We start from the raw sequence: 16,700 nt of genomic DNA, 5'->3' as shown, positions 1-16,700 counted from the left end.
AGGAATGGTCTGATGTGTTGTTGTTCCAATTCAAAATGAGGGGCTGTATATTATTTAGTGCACAAGTTTTAGTTGCTAGTGTGTGAAACTCACATGTTCACAAACCAACAAAGGGAAGAAAAGAGAGCACATAACATGGGATTCAGAAATAATTCATGATGATTTAGTTTGAGTTACTATAACCCTAAAGCTCCGTTAAAACCTAAAATGAATGCTATTTCCTCATGAGAGCAGAAAACAATCTGCTAACTTTTGCCAAGATGAGAGCTATTATGGTGTACAGCATGAATGCCTATAAATTACAAGGTTTATATTTGCTGTTTTTCCTAATGTTAACTTTGACTGGCACGTCAAATTAAAAGCAAGAGGGAAAGAAAAGGAAAAACTTGGATCAGATTAAGAAACATGTAAAGAAGTGTAATTTCTAGCTACAAAACACAAGACCTTCACACTTCAAACAACCCAAACAGGTTTTCTTTTAATGATTAGGTTTCACTTTTTTCCCCTTTTTACTAAGGATGCATAGAGAACTACAGTAGTATTTGGAAACAATTCAGTAAGCTGGGTATCTCCCTTTTTCACAATTCTAGTAACACTGGGGAAGTTTCAGGTTTCCTACTGTTATTGTTTGGTGCAAGGAATACAGGAAAATTAAAAGTAGGTTGAAAATTACTGATTGAGACCAATGTACAACATTAAAGAAAATTTTAAATCTCAGGACATGGCACTGAAACTGTCCTGAACACTCTTTTAATGGCACTTGCAGCCTTGCAGGTAAACAAATAGGAAGTTGCTTTCCATTAAGGAAGACAGATGCTGCAGAGAGTCTGCATCTCCCCAGAGCAGCTGCTCTATCTAAGATCCAAATAGGTCATTTAAGCCCTGATCCCAGAATGAGAGCTATTGGGTCAAAATGTGCCTATCCAGGGACTAAGTCATGACCTGATAAAAGTAAAAAACTGGGATTTTTATATATACTTAAAGCATGTTTTCAGAACATGAATATTTCAGAAGAATATTTTTCCTGCCTCACTCTTTATATTTGATACAAAGAGCTTCAACTTTTGCTCATTTTAACTCAGCTGATTTTTGCTCCCATAGTTCAGTTCTTTTTTCATTCAGATAGTTTAATTTACCCACTCTTTTATACACAGAGCTACTGTGTTTATGGATAGCAAAATGTTTTTCTATATGTCAAATGAGCTTTTAAAAAGTATTATACTCTGCAGGCATGCAGGGGATGATGTTTAAACATAGCTTTCTCTTGCCTAGGCTTCCAGACGATTGAATTTTGAATCTCCTATGCGGTCAAAAAATTGATTATGGACCATTTTGGATAGGGTTTGGAACATAACTCTATCGCTATCTATTGATGTGCATTACCAGAAGCATCATAAAGCAACTGGATCCAGGATGTCTTTTTAAGGAGATTATTGGATAGAGAATGGCCTAAAATTTCTAGCTTCCTGTTGAATATTTTGAGCAGGGAAGGATATTGCAGCACAAGTCGTCTGGAATATTGGAATATTACCTTTTCCCTCTTACAGAAGCTAAGCCACTCACCAACATGCAGTAGTCTTGGGATCTTTTGGTGGTCGCTGTGACCCTGAGAAATGTTAAAAGTCTCTTTTCCCAGCCCGAGCGCTTGAAGAATGAGTTGGAGCTCTTCAGTTCTCAGTCTCAAGGTTGTTTATTGTATCTTATCTATAACAAATTTTCTCCTGTCCTGCCGAGTTCCATCCAGCAGGACAGTTCCAGGCACTCTGCTTGCCCCCGGGACAGTGTTATGTCTTTATAGTGAAAACTACATTTACAATTACTTTCCAATATTTATCACCTATGTTAGACAGTGAGCTTCTACTCTAAACCAATCTAAAAGTGCCACCATCACAGCAGAAGATGGAGGCCAAGAAGAAGAAGGAGAAAGGCTGGACATGCCCAGACCCCTCCATCTTGCTTCCTGAACCCCCATTCTAGAAACCCCAAAATTTACTTTTCCACCCCGTGATAATTCACAATTATTCTACTTAAACTGTTGTGGCTTGCTGATCTTCATATAAGGTTGGTAATTTGCTCCACGGGTCATAATCAAAACCACAGGTGTTTTGGGCTCTGTGCCATTGCTTCTGAGCCCCCTGGCAGGGGTCATGGCCATCCTAGACAGCCAGAGGGATGTCCTGGGTTCCCACACAGTAGGAAAAGCAACAACTGCCCAAGAAGCAAGGGGCAGTCAGGGACGGATGGCAGGGACAGGCTGAAGGATCACCTCCCTGTGCTGGCAGGGAGCTGGGACAGCTGATGTATGTGGTAAGGAGGATGGAGAGACTGCCCATCCCACTGCTCTGCATTGCCCCATCCCACATGCCTTCTCTGCCACTGAGACTTGCACCAAAGCTTTTGGCTTCAGTGGCCAACCCACAGTTAATGGCATCTCAGATGCCAGCAGGAGTGAAAATATGCTTTCTCCACACAATGAGCTTTTTAAGATGTCTCAGTGTTGTTCAGTAGTGGAATTAAGAAAAGGCTAGGTCAAAGTGGTAATTTTCCCTGTTTTCCTTCTCTTGAATTGTCTCTTGTATTTTAACCCTTTTCTTACTGAAGAAAATGTGAATTTATAGTTCTTACATCTTTGGTCTTTCCCTTTTCATACTTAAAAGAATCAACTTCTAATGTTCCCTGCAAGTCTAAAACATTTCCCAAGTCTGTTAATTTCCTTACTGTATTATTTACAATTACAAAATCATCAGTCTCAATTCTATCACTGTTTTTGGCCTTCTCACTTTTTTTTTTCCATTGTAGTTTCAAGTTCACTCTTTTATTGCTGAAAAACCTAGTATTTTTATTCCTGTTCTAAATCTCACTGCTTCCAAATCCCTAGGGTTCCAAGCCAATATGTTTGGTAATGACTTCATATAAAGGAAAAGGAAACAAAGCCAATTTGTGTTTTCCATTGTTGTGATAAATGCACATCTGAACTTTCAGCTGGTCTTGGCTTCTAAAAATGAAGTAACCAACTTTACTGGGTGACGCTATCGTCTGAAGAACAAACATAGTTTTCTTTATTTATTTTTTTTGTGCTCAGGTGACTTATCCTCCACTAGTCAATTTGAAAGCAAAAGTAAGAGATGCAGCCATAAAATTGAAACAGAGGATTACTATAATCATGAAATTAGAATAAGGTCCAGGCATTTGAACATAAGATTAATGTCATCTTATAGTAGGCACTGCATAAAATCCCACAAAGAAAAGCTATGCCCCTAAAGAGAGCGCAGAGGTACAGATGACTAAAAAGCCTTTGAAAATAACCATCACAAATTCAGGTTTTGAGGAAATCAACATTTTCTCTGGAAGACACCAAATATTATCAGGGTTTTCTGTCAAGGGATATTTTGTTCACATGCATGAGGGTAAACCCTCAGTAAAAGCTACCAATATCCCTGAATTTTTGTGGGATATTTTTTTTTTCCAGCTGTCTCTTGAAGTGACTGTATGCTTCATAAGAGGGGTGATTGCAAAGCCTTTACCAGCTTCCCCTTTCTTCTTATCTTACCTTGGAGTTTAAAAAATGAGATCAGGTTTTGTTTTCTTAAGAGTTCTTGTATATTCATACCCGTGCTAAGGCAAACTGAACAGAACACACATGTGTAACCATGAAACTGAAAAAACCCTCAAGCAAAACAGCTAAACTTCAGCACCACCACCACCCTTACAGCACCTGCTCATGGCCAAGTTTTCTGTACTAGGAGCCTCCCAACCCACTGTGAGTAAAACCCCTTATCTGGACACGTTGGTTTTGGGGCAGAGCTCCCAGTGACCCCTTTAAAATCAGGACAAATTTAGTGGTGAGTGTGTGCTGCTGTAGCTCCATAAGTAGTAGGAAATCTGGCTGATACGGACCAGGGTTCTGTATCTCTGCCTTGCCATGCAGCCACACAAAAGTGACATTAATACAGATGTGCTTAAGTAATAGTATAATACAAGTGTCCTCAGAGGATGAATTGTACTGAGAACCAGTTCACTGATCCTAAATTGTGCACTAAATTGGAGGCTTAAAAATGAGGAAGCTAGTAAAAAAGATGTTAAGGTGAAAAGTGAGGAAATTAAAGTGTTGCAGCTCAGCATGGGGGCTACTTAAACATCCCATAAAATGAGTAATAAATTACTACCCCTAGGAGGGAAAAAAAAAAAAAAAAGAGCAACTCAAAGAGTAGGATTTCAAATTAATAGGTATCGGTAAAGGAAAAATTCTGGAAAATCAGAGTGTGTCTTTGTACCGGAAGGGAAGATCTCAGCTTATGAAGAGGATAATAATTAATGGCAGGTAAATATGAGACAGAAATGTGGGAATACTAAAAGGCATTTTGCAAAGCAAACAGCCAAAAGCATATAAGCAAATAACAAAGAATTTGTTTAAATCTACAAAGAGCAGGAAGCCATCTAAAGCAGACAGAGCCAGAGTCAGCTAAAGGACAAAGCTCTGGGAGAGGGGGAAGAGGAGGAAGCAGCTGTGTGGTAACACTCCTGGCTGCTTCTCCTGGCCATGCTCTCTCCTGACCTGGTGTCCCCTGCTCTCAATAGTTCCTTTTCTTGCCACAGGCCTTCTCAAGTCGTTTTGAATGTCTTTCTTTCCTATTTTTCTTTGGTCTGTGGACTTTGCTCTATCACTGGGCACAGTCTATGTCTTGTGTTTCCAACTGTGCCCTGGAGAAAGGGATATTTCCCCAGGATTATTTAAGTCTAGAAGCATTTTGAAAATGAAATGCCTGTAAAATCCCAGACCCAAAAGATCCTTAGGGAATTTAATCTCTATAAATGTTTTGTCAACAGTTTCTTTTACCTCTTTTGTGGCTTATATCGCAATGATTGAAATGTGGGACCATATGGTATAACATAAGATATTAAAATGATAAAGAATACACAAAGCATCCTTGCAACAGCTTTGTGCATCTGTTTCAGCATCTTGGCTAAATTCCAACATGGGTTATTAGATTCCTAAATTCCCTACTCTTTAATTGTCTCTGTGATGATGTTGAATTGTTTCTATTCTAGTGTCCTGTGCATCTGTGCCTCAGTTTCCCAGCTGTACTGGCCTCTGATTAAAGAGCTGATTTAGGATTAACCCTTGAGCCCAACTGCTAAATCTTGCTGTACCAAAACAGTCCTTGAAAACAAATTAATGTTTTCAGCTACTTTTCTGGGTTGCTTGTATTCTGCTGGTGTCTTCGGAGGGCTGAAGTGGGTATTTCTCTCACCTTTTTGAAGTGTCCTGAACAGGGCACTTGAAGAGTAAGACACTTTGACAGAGCCCATGTCTTAAGTAATGTGCTACTAGTACCTCATTCCTCACTAAGCACCCTTTTATACGGTGAGCATCCACCAAATTCTAGTATTGGGAATAATCTGTGAAATGTAGAGGGGAAACAATTTTAAAATAATTTAAATTTATAGCATGCAGCCTAATACTGTTCTAGTTTGTTCTCTGAATATTTTGGGAGTGTTTTGTATTTAATAAGTAGAATGCTGTCTTTAAGTACTTTCTTTGCCTTAAGCTCTTAAGATATTATTCAGGCACTGAGAGTAATGGTAAACCACTAGTTAACAAAGAAACCTGATTTTTAGATGAGGTAACCACTTTATTTGGTAGGGTCTTATTCTATATTACACTATATTTAACAATAGACATAGATCTGGGGATGAATGAAGGGAAGTAGTTGGTTAGTAAAAATGATGATAGATTTCCTTGTGTAGTCATGAAAATGACATAAAAAACCTTTTCCTTTGTAGAGGAGAAAAAATAAGCTGTGGTTTTGAAATGTAGCTTAAGGGAATGGCTGGTTAAAAAAGTGCTGAAAAAAGTTAGGAACATGTGCCAACAGTAACTGCCTGTGTTTGTTTTGCTTTTGGTTAAAAAGTCAGTTTAAATTGGAAAAGTGTAATTGAGGATTTTGATAGTGAATGAAACAGAACCTTCAGAATTTCCACAGGTTTTGAGAAAACTGGACTTTTAAAATTATAAATCATGTGTTTTAATGGTTTGAAATAATATGTCTAATAATGCCTATGTATATATATGTGTGTGTCTGTATACATGGTATCCAGAGAAGGTGTGAGTAGGAGGAAAAGAACTTCCAATAACTTGGTAGTCATATAAAAACAAACATTAATCAGAGTAGGTCAAAATTTCATAACAGGAGATGTAGAGAGCCAAATTATACTCCCTGTGCACCATTCAAATCCATAACCACACTGTGCTGTGGGGAGACCTGGGGGCAAAGGATCTTCCCACCCAGATGTTCCACAGCTGCAGCAGGGCAGGCAGAGTAGGCTGCTTCACTGAGGAAAGCACAGTCATGTGGGGAAAGTGTTTGGCTGAGATCTGCAAAACTGTGGAAGGAAAACACTCAGGTTTGTTAACCAGCCTTCAAACCAAGGTGACCTGGAAATTTCCAGGCTTTTTATTTTTATTATTATTTTATTATAGTAATGTTTTTTGCTGTCTTATGGGGAAAAGAAATCAGAGCTGTAAGAGAGGCTAGTCAGGAGATCAGGTCACTAAGCAGTATTTCAGCTCATTCATTTTTCAGAGTTGGTAATATTGTCCCAAATATTTTTTTTTGTTTTCCTAAAGAGACATGACTTACTATAGAACTAGAGGCCAGACATCACATTTTTATTTGTATCTCACCCACCCCTGAATCAGGAGTGCTTGGAATTAGGTCACTGTTCCATCAGACAATCATATCAGAGAAAACATTTAATTGTGGATGTGCTAGGCACTTTTAATGGAAATGTTTACCTAATGCACATGATGTTGTGCTACTGAATAGTTGTCTTTCCTCTTCTTTTATCTCCTGTGTTACTTCTAATGTAGACCAGACACCAAACACCCACATTGCAAACGTATCTTCTTTATACAAACCACATTGGTGTAACAAAGCTTAAAATAACTGCTGTTAAAGAAAAAAAAATGGGACACATTTTATTTCCTTGGCTTCTATTTCTCATGCATTAATGATTATGACTGTTAAAAATCCACTGCAGAATTTTTTCTGTTTATTAAATTTATGGGCTTGAAGTTCCTCATAGAGCTGTTCAGCTCTGAGCTCTAGGAAACCTTGATGGAGGAGAGAAAAATAATAGCGAAAATATGGGTGACAGAGGAAATAGGTGTCAGAAGAATATCATAGAGAAGAAAACAAATTCTATCAGAGTTATGTTTCTGATGGTAATATGACTTCATGTTTCATCTCTTGTGCTCCTTTTTTGACATCTGTCTTGCCCACGTAGACGCAAATTTGTTGTCTCCTACACCATGTGGACCACAGGGTGCTCAGCCTTGTGAGCAGCCTTGGGAGCAGCTCAGCCAGCAATACTTTCTGCTCCAACAGAAATTGTCAAATTGCCTCTCTGTTCACAGCCTGACTACATCCCATGCTCAGTGATGCCAGACTCTGGGAAAACAGTGTCTTGTCTTGGGCAGCCTGCAAGTCTGTGATGAATCAGTGAGGTTTCAGAAACCTTCAGCTCTCTAAATTAGGGTTGGATTCCCTAAAATAGAAACCATCCTGCAGGTCATCATCCAATGGCTGTTATCCATCCTCAGTCCTGTTGGGCCACAGATCCTCAGTGCCTTGAAAACTCACACTGCTTCCATTCAAGCCAAGAGGGTTGGCTGTGAAGCAAATGAAACACTTAAATCATATTTCATGCTTCTTATCACCTGCTCACTTTGTTTACTAGCTCTTTCACACCATAGCAGCCAGTGAACTTTTTTCCAAATAATGACCTTCCTTCCTCTTTTCTGCCCCCTCCCCCTGTTATGCTTTTCATGATATGCTATGGCTAAGAACAGCCAGGCCTGTGTGAGGAAGAAGGACGTGAATGAAACCCTGCAGAAGGAGATCCAGGTGATTGTGCACCTTGTGAGAAACAACCATCACTTTTGACACTTTTTGCTGACATATTACATGATCCATATGGAACACACCAAAAATTGCAAGTTTATGATATTTACCTGCTCTTTCCAACCTCACAATCTATGGGCACTGTAACTCTGAGGATCTTTGTGGGAAGCCAGAGTCAAATGGTCAAATATTCATAAATAAATGGTTTTCCCAATACAGCTAATGCTTTTCTGCTGATCTCAAAACCATTTTTCAGCCTTATACTAAAAAAAAAGAAGTTCTGATAATTTATGTTACCCAGATGTTTTAAAATTCAACAGCTTTCTCTACCCATAAATTTAATAGCATTAAACACCTGCTGGCTCAGAGAAGCAGTTCTTGCCAAAAAGAAAAGCAGGAGCAGAGAGATACACTGCTAATGTGCTCTCTTTCTTACTGTCAGAACTAAGGCTCTGAGCTGGAGCCCAACACAGCATTACCCCATGCGGAGAAAGTTTTTCTGCCTCTGTGCTTCAGAGTAGAGGACTCATAACATTTCTAGCCTGCCAAATAATTAAAAAAATAGGGGAAAAGAAAAGTAAGTTTGGAAAGTTTTGTAAGGAGAGTTGTCTTAGATACTGGTTGAAACTCAAAAAAAAGGCTGATTATTGAAAACTGTGGAGAAATCTATAATGAAACATCAAAGTCTGGAGGCTCTTGGGACTGGGAAAGGAGCACAGGTCTGTGACAGTCAATGGCACTTCCATCAGTCTGGGACCCACACCTGGAATGTCAGAGGAATGTGATGGGTCAGACTGCAACAGGCATTGTGGTGGTGGATAAACTTCAAAGGACAGGTTTTAAAATCTGTGGAGAAACTCATGAAGGGAAGGCTGAAAAGGAAAGGGAAATGCTTGAACAATTGAATGAGGTGGGAAGTCATTTAGGAGTACAGTTTTGGAAGGAATGCCAATGCACTAAAAGCATAGGAAAACAATGAGGAGAGAGAGCTTTAACAGGCTTGGCTGAATGTAGCACACAGAAGTTGTCAGTAATGTTCTTGCAAATATAATCTTTAACATAGTATCACCAGGTTAACAAGCCTTCTATTTCTTTATTAACAAGCATTTGAATGGATTCTTTATTTATAAAATAGTTGCTGAAAGGGAAGAGCATAAACAATGTTTCAGAGAGAAGCGAGTGTTACCAGATTGCTGTGGGTGAGTTGCTAATAAAGACGTGGAGGAGAAGGACTCTGCTCTCCGTGATGGACTTTGGATGCTGGCAGCAGGGAAGTGGAGCATGTCTTTGGAAAAAAACTTTCTAGGTGTTCCTGTGGGATTTTGGAGGAATTGGCTAGGAATCAGGCCATGTTTGCAAGATGGCATTAGTGAATAAATGGAATGGAAACGTTCAAAGTTGAAGCTCTGACAGAACAAGGAACTGTGTCCTGTTTGACTTCCATGAGACTGTACCAGTGAAAAACCTATGTGTTTCAGACACTGTGAGCAGCTTGGAGTGTGGACTAGGAGCACTACCTTCTCCCAGCAGAGGGTAGTGTACAGAGCCAAGTGACTGCTGGCTCCCACCTCAGTCCTTGCAGAAGGACTGAACTGAAGCAGTGCTGCTTTTAGGAGCAGCTGATTGACAAATCAGTGAGAACTACACACTTCAAAACAAGTAATTTGTGTGAATTAATTTTTCCAGTGTAGCTTATGATGGACCTGTGCTTGTATGTGGTATCATAGTTTGATTTGTGAGGAGGAATAGACTTGAGGCTTTTGTTAAGAAACATCTCCAGGTAGAAGCTACAATAATAATTTTTCACAAATAGGAGGCAGTTTATGTTTCACTTTTGGAGCAAACCAATAATGTACCTCTGACTCCAAAGGGAAATATGCTGTTAATGGAAAAATTGTCTTCATCCTCTCTTTCTATTTAAGGCAGTCTTTGTTGCCAGTTTATCATGACCACATAAAGGTCTAATGCAGTACGGATTAGACTGAATAAAACTGAGAGAGCAGCAAGAACTCCAGATGTTCATTAGTGGAGTGGCTATTGTAAAAAGCCACTGAGGAACTTCATCTATTCTGTTCTCTCAAAGATTTCCAGCCATTAAATAATTTTCAAGGGACTCATATCAGCAAATTCTGTTGTGTTTTATAAAACCTTTCCTTTTGAACACTGCATGCTTAGTTCACCACTGGCATCAGATAAAGGGTTCCATTGCAGGTGCCCCTACTTATGTTAGTGCTGAATTCAGCCCTCTGCACTTGTGCACACCTACTGCAAAGGGCACTCAGGTGCAATGACAGATGGGGTCTTAAAACTTTATTACCCTGTGTCTAGAAGAATAAGTAATAGTCAGTTTTGCATTGCTCTAACATTTTTTTAAAGTAAATTGGATTTTTTGATTGTATTTCATTCTTGCTTTTTTAATAAAGTGTAGCAGGCATACTTACAGGGTTAGATTTTCAACTTATATAAAGAAAAGCATTTTTTTTCCTCCAATCAAGATTTATTTCTGCTATTGCAGTGAGCTGCCTCCTACCATACACTGTGGTGCCCTATGCTGCAGAGAAATGCCTTATCTACTAAGAGGAAAACCCAGTGTTGATCTTGTTCTGAATTTCAGAATAGCTTTAGACATAGCTAAATAAGAGGCTGGACACTTATTTATTTTGTTTCCATTTTGTTTTTTTTAATTTATGTGTGAATGGTGGGATGTTTAGAATGTTTTTACCCCCTTAAAAAGAGGAATGGTCCTCTGGGTCACCCAGAGACCCCTACTTGTTCCATTTTTCCAAGTCTGTTGCACTTTTTCTCCTCCTGCACCACTATCTTTTCTTTGCTTTAAAGTAATAACCTTGCCCTTATTTTTTGCATAATTTCTTATGTTTTATTTGTAGAAAGAAAAGGTCTTTTTTTTTTTTTTTACTGTAAGAAACTTAGACACAGTTTCTTACAGAGAACCCCAAGATGTGCTCTGTCGTATTGATCATCAGAGCATTTAACTTTAAGGATAAAAATAATAACATTAACCTTAGTACCAAGCATATGAAAGTGGATTAGCTACTATGAAAGTTCAGTCACTTTGGTTGTCATTTCCTTTCGATTTTCAAAATTGCTATTTTCTGTTTAAAGTCAGTGAAGCTGTTAGTTGTAAAGCATGACACAAAAAACGTTTGTCTTGCTAGTTGAATATACAGTCCTCAAATAGGGTCTCTTCTAAAAATGGAAAGAACTTGCATTTTATTCTCATTCCTTTAATGCAATAGTTTCTGAAAACAGCCTCAAATATATACCTCTATGTGTATATATATATACATATATATATATATATACACACACATATAGGTAGAGAGAAAAATCCCTAGAAAAAATACATTTTCATAGCTTTCCATATCCAAATGAAATAATGCTACATATTGTTAGAGCTGTTCCTAAATACTCTTTTCTAAAAAAAAGATTAGTCAGCTAGTGAGAGGACAGAATGCTATTTTTGACTTTTATGCCTTCATGAATCTATTGCCTCTTATTGGCTTAAAATTGATCTAAATACCACAAAACCATCCTGCCTTTCCTTTTTAATCAAAAGGCCCACAGTTTCTTGCAAGACCAGTTTTTAGAAACTATGCATGATGCTTTCTAATGTTTGATTCAGAAGGGTTTTGAACACAGTCTAAAACTTGATCTTCTGTTACAAAAACCCCAACTGTTACTTTTTTTGTTCATTGTGTTAAAAATATGTGGTACAGGGGGCACACACCTTTGTTGTCACAGGTGATGACAACAAATTATGATTTGGCCGTTTGAGGCCAAATTCAGTCCTTGATTACAATGAGAGATGGGAGAATGTACCTGTAGGGAGAAAAGTGTTCTGGATTTCTCAAAAGTTTTTGATTAGGCTTCTCTTTCATTGGGTGTATTAAAACCCAAGACTTTTCAGCTAAAATAGGAAGCCAGACAAAATACATTGAGCCATATCCTTACATGATTTCACTCAAAACAATTGTACAGAAGCATATTTGTGATGGTGGAAGACTGAGATATATAAGTGCCATTCCTGACAAGTTCCTGGATCTGTCAGGGCAGATCAATTCCATACTTCCCACAGTATAGTGAAATTAGAGTCCTCACAACAAAATATATACTTATGAATGTACAGACATGAAGCTTAATCAATAACTGCATTATTGTAAATAATTTCCTAATTAGGTATATATATTTAGGGCCAAAAGTAGGTGAGAACTTAATGGAACTGATCCCTGGTTTCAAGACTTGTGGCACCATAACATAATTTAATGCCAAGTAGAATTCTCAAATTAGTTGTTATTTTTATACTTTCACTTCCCTTGTTTTGCAACCTGAAAACCACAGATTATTTGCACTTAACCCAATACTAAGCCCATTTAGTTCAAGGCCCATTGTTAAGCTTTTGGGCAGCACCAGCTCCAAGTGGAATCCAAAGCCTCAGGTTAACTATTTTCTCTGTACAGTTCCTGGCAAAAGGAGGGCTCATACAAAGGGCAGAATAATTGCAAAAGGAGGGAGAACTGCAGCTAGCCAGGGCAAAATTCTCAATGAAGAAGTGGCTTTAACTCCTATTACTTCTCAGAGCTGAGTTTTCAGTGCTGTCTCCACAGGACCCATGGACTGGCACTCTTTCCTTAGGGCAGGGGCCCAAAAGAGTTTCTTTTAAAGGGCTAGCCAGGTTAACTTTCATAAAGCATTTCCAGCAGGTGAAATGAACCTTTTGTAAATTAGCCTTGTGATTAATGTTCTCATCCAGGTGCAAAGGCTCTTTAATCTGCTATTCTCAAAGGAGGTCTGAAAGCACATCTCCCATGTGGAAACCTTAAATCCCAGGCTGTGAGGTAAAAACAGCTTGGCCATTCAGGTGGAGGAGTGGCACACTGCAACTGGACAAAAATCAGGGGTCTGGTTCATGGATAATATGTTATGAGACACATGCTCATTTATCTTGCATGCTTTCTTTGACAGAATGTAGATATCTGCTCTCAGATATCTGTAGATATCTGCTTGATATCTGCTCTCAGAGCTGCTTACATGTATTACATTAAACTATAACAAAATAAATAGCAAAAATAATTTTGAGAGTGACATATACCTTGTTTCAGTGGCTTCATGGGGGAAAATCTAGTAGGTCTTTTCAGAGTTTGAGGACACTGATAATCATGACTGAATTTAGAGGAAACTGTGGGCACATTACACTTTCAGAACCAGAAAACTGTGTTTCATGTTGCCAGAGTAAAGGTACAATACTGGCATATTTGCAAAAATACTTGATCCAAGGAGCTGATGTGTCCTTCTTGGTAGAAGGCAGGGTCTCCAAATAAAAGGATTTGGAATTAAAAAGAGAAAGAGAATTTCCAGGCTTGGTATCCCTAAGTAAAGGTTCTTGCCTTTTGAGCTAAAGCCAAAATTTTAATGACAGAAATCTGGAGAAATCACACGCACTTTTGTCCAGTCCACAGGATTTGTGAAGCTGACTAAGTGATTATTTAGAAAAGATTATTTTTCCCTTTTTTTTGATCATCTTGTTTGTCTGGTTGATTTATCCTCCTGTCCTCCTTACACTGTCTACACTTTAATCTGTTTCTGGTTTATGGGAACTATAAAAAGTCTTTTACACTGAGAGATTTACTTTATTTGAATGCAAATTAAAACTATTATCTTTCAGTTACAGGCCAAAGATTGCAAAATAATGCTTGTTTATATCTTGAAAAACTAATCTCCCCCCTGTAATGCCATGTAAATTGTTCAGTTAAAGTCGAAATGTACAGTTAATTTTTGCCAATCATTTATATGTTTTATGCTAATTTACTGAAGTAGATAACAAGATGTAGAGGAGTTAGATTAGAATGATATGAAACTACAATATACTTTGCTGCTGCTGCTGACTTTCTATAAATGCAGTCTTAGGCTCAACCTGCTCATGGAGATTCCACTGAAACTAAAGAAACCATGACAGTCTATGTCTGGTTCATATTTTTAAATTACTGGTTATGAAAATGTGAAATGGAATTCACAGAAGGTCTGCAAAGAGAGGGAGAAGAGGAAGAACATATTACCTTTACACAAATGTGATAGCACAAATGATATTTTGAGGTTAGATAAAGAAATAAATGCATTTCCCACACACTGACCTGTTCTCTCTGTCTATGAGAAACTATGGGTAGCACAATCAGGTCCTTTTGTATGGCAGAGAATCAAATGACCCAGAAGCTGAGTGTGCAGTGTGCTCGTGTAAGGGGAGTGTTTCCTCATTCACACATTCAGAAATTAATGCAGGCTCAAGGCCATGCCAGTAACTCCGGCTTGATTTAATTCTTAAAGGCTGATCAGACCAATCAGTGATGGAAGAAAAGACATTCTTAAAGGTCAGACACCTCCAAATCACATCCCTTTTCTGTTTTACCAGTATTGTTATTAGCTGACATGGAACATTTTTGAAGCTGTGAGAGCAGCTCTCTTTAAGCAGTGAAAGCCACTTTTGATTGCCAGCATTCTGGTTGTGGCTTTGGTGTTGTCTGCTTGCCAAGAGAGCAGTTGGGTCAGCTGAGGAAGAAAGAATTGTCACACTGATAACTGATAACACAGCCAATATCCACTGCCTTCTGCCTAAGAGATTTTGCTTCAGCTGCAATTCTTAATTTCTATTAAAGAATTAAAGTGTGATATTTCATAATCGTGAAATCCTTCTAGAAACCAGAGTAAAAACCACTACTGGTTTTCTTTTCAAAAGCTCTCAGTGGGTTGTCACAATATGAAGCCTGGGATCTTCAGTTAGCACAGAACGTGCCAGTTTCTGCAATATAAAATCAGTTCACAGTTTTGTCTGCATTTGGTAAATATATTTGTGGGATATTAGGTTGTTGCTGAAGAACACAAATCACAATCTTTGGAATGAAAAGTGAAATTACAGTCTCTGTTTTTCTTTTCTCTTGGTCCCAACTGTTTTCCTTAAGTCAATCAAAATTCTTAATTTGAAAGTATGTGTGATTTTCCTCTGTAGAAAAAAAGCAATGAAAACATAATGCTGTTGTAGTTTCTCAATGCCAATTGCAAGACAGGGAAATCTCATTCAGGTAGTTATTTTTTTCTAGTTGGAAGTTTTTTGTTTAAAAATAAGGTTTTCATAACCAAAATTTACAAGAAAAGAAAAGTCAGTCTCCCTGAGAGTTTTAGAAAATTCTAGCAAGAAATTCAAACTTTCATTTGGAAATAACGTGTGTAGATTTGAAGTGTTTCTTAACTAAATTATTTGAACTTTAAAATACCTGTATTTATGTTCTGCAGAGATGTTGATTCTGGATTAATAAAAAATATTACAACTTGGAAGGAATCTTCTGCATGTGAACTGATTGACTCTCTGGAAAAAAAAATCTAGGACGTATCCAGTAAAATTTCTCTTAAAAAACTGTGGTTTGTAGACTGTTTCTGCTGGAGCTTTTCTTGATCATTGCTTTATATAAACTGACTTATTCCTAAATAACTTGAATAGATAAGAAGGGGACCAGGGAATACAGATACAATCTTTAAATACTGTTTCTGCTAGTGTTATAAGAAGTGGCTTGGTTAATTTTGACTGATATACTTTTATGCTCTGTTTTGAAATACTTTAATTTGAAGCTTGAACTGTGAAATAACAGGGCCAGAGGAATTTCCCTTTTGGTTTTTACTGCTTCCAAAATTAAATCATATGGGTAAGGATCTTAAAACCTGGCGCCAATATGTGGCTTTACTAATAGTGTCTATGTGATCATGTCATTCCTGAGAAAGCCATATTTCCAATAAAAAGGAAATGTCAACCTTGAGTATGTTTTATTAAATCTCTTTTCGTCTTCTCTTCAAGTTCAGCTTAAGCTGGCCACTTCCTTTGTCTGGTTTATTTTTATTAGAAATGGGCAGATTCATTAACTGTGCAACTTGGTGGTCAGGCAGCGACTGGATATGTCCAATAATGGGTAATAGCTGTATTTTTCATTGGGAGACCAATGTTTGCTTTGGAGATCGCCTGGGGAACAGATGTAATCTGAGACGGCACCATGTTTACCTCTTGTTGCACTGATATGCCGAGCATGTTTGAAACCAGTGAGAAAGAAAAACAAACATTTGAAGAGAAGGAACCTGCAAGCACTCTCTGCACCCCAGCTGGTGTCCCTAGACTCCAGTCAGAAACTGCAGCAGCAGAGCTGCACACGTGCATGTGAAACGCAAGCACACGCATGCACATGTACATTTGTATGTCATGGCACAGTCACGTCCTGAGCCCGCCTCTCCAGCTGATCCCATCAGTCACTTTTGTGCTGTGAGGGTGACGAAGCACTGGCACAGGTTGCCTAGGGAGGCTCCATGCTTGGAGGTATTCAAAAGCAATTTGGACATGGTCCTGAGGAACCAGCTCCAGATGGCTCTGCTTGAGCAGGTGGCTTGGACTGTGTGACCTCTAGAGGTCCCTTCCTACCTCAGCCAGTCTGTGATTCTGTGATTTTATGTGTATCTGAGCCATTTGATGAACTGCTTGTCAACTGATGCAAGTCAGCACCAAAGCTACTGATCAAAGTCTTTCTGCTCATCAGAAAATTTTCTTGATTTACAAACTTTCATGCAATGGGTTTAATTTTATTTCTTTTTGCTCCTGCCATATCTCTTGTCTTTCCAGCAGTTTCTGTTTCTACGTGGATATTACAGGTAATCAAGGCCATTTTAAGAAGTAGTTGTATAGTTAACTCGGGAAACAATCTGAGGAACATAAACAGAAGTATTCGAGTACTACACACAGTAATAATA

This window comes from Agelaius tricolor, unplaced genomic scaffold (genome assembly GCF_023055355.1).
Source record: "Agelaius tricolor isolate 1412-34295 unplaced genomic scaffold, bAgeTri1.0.p SCAF_2, whole genome shotgun sequence".
Classification (NCBI taxonomy): Eukaryota; Metazoa; Chordata; class Aves; order Passeriformes; family Icteridae; genus Agelaius; species Agelaius tricolor.
The sequence above is the reverse complement of the archived record's forward strand: the minus strand, read 5'-3'. Positions refer to the sequence as shown.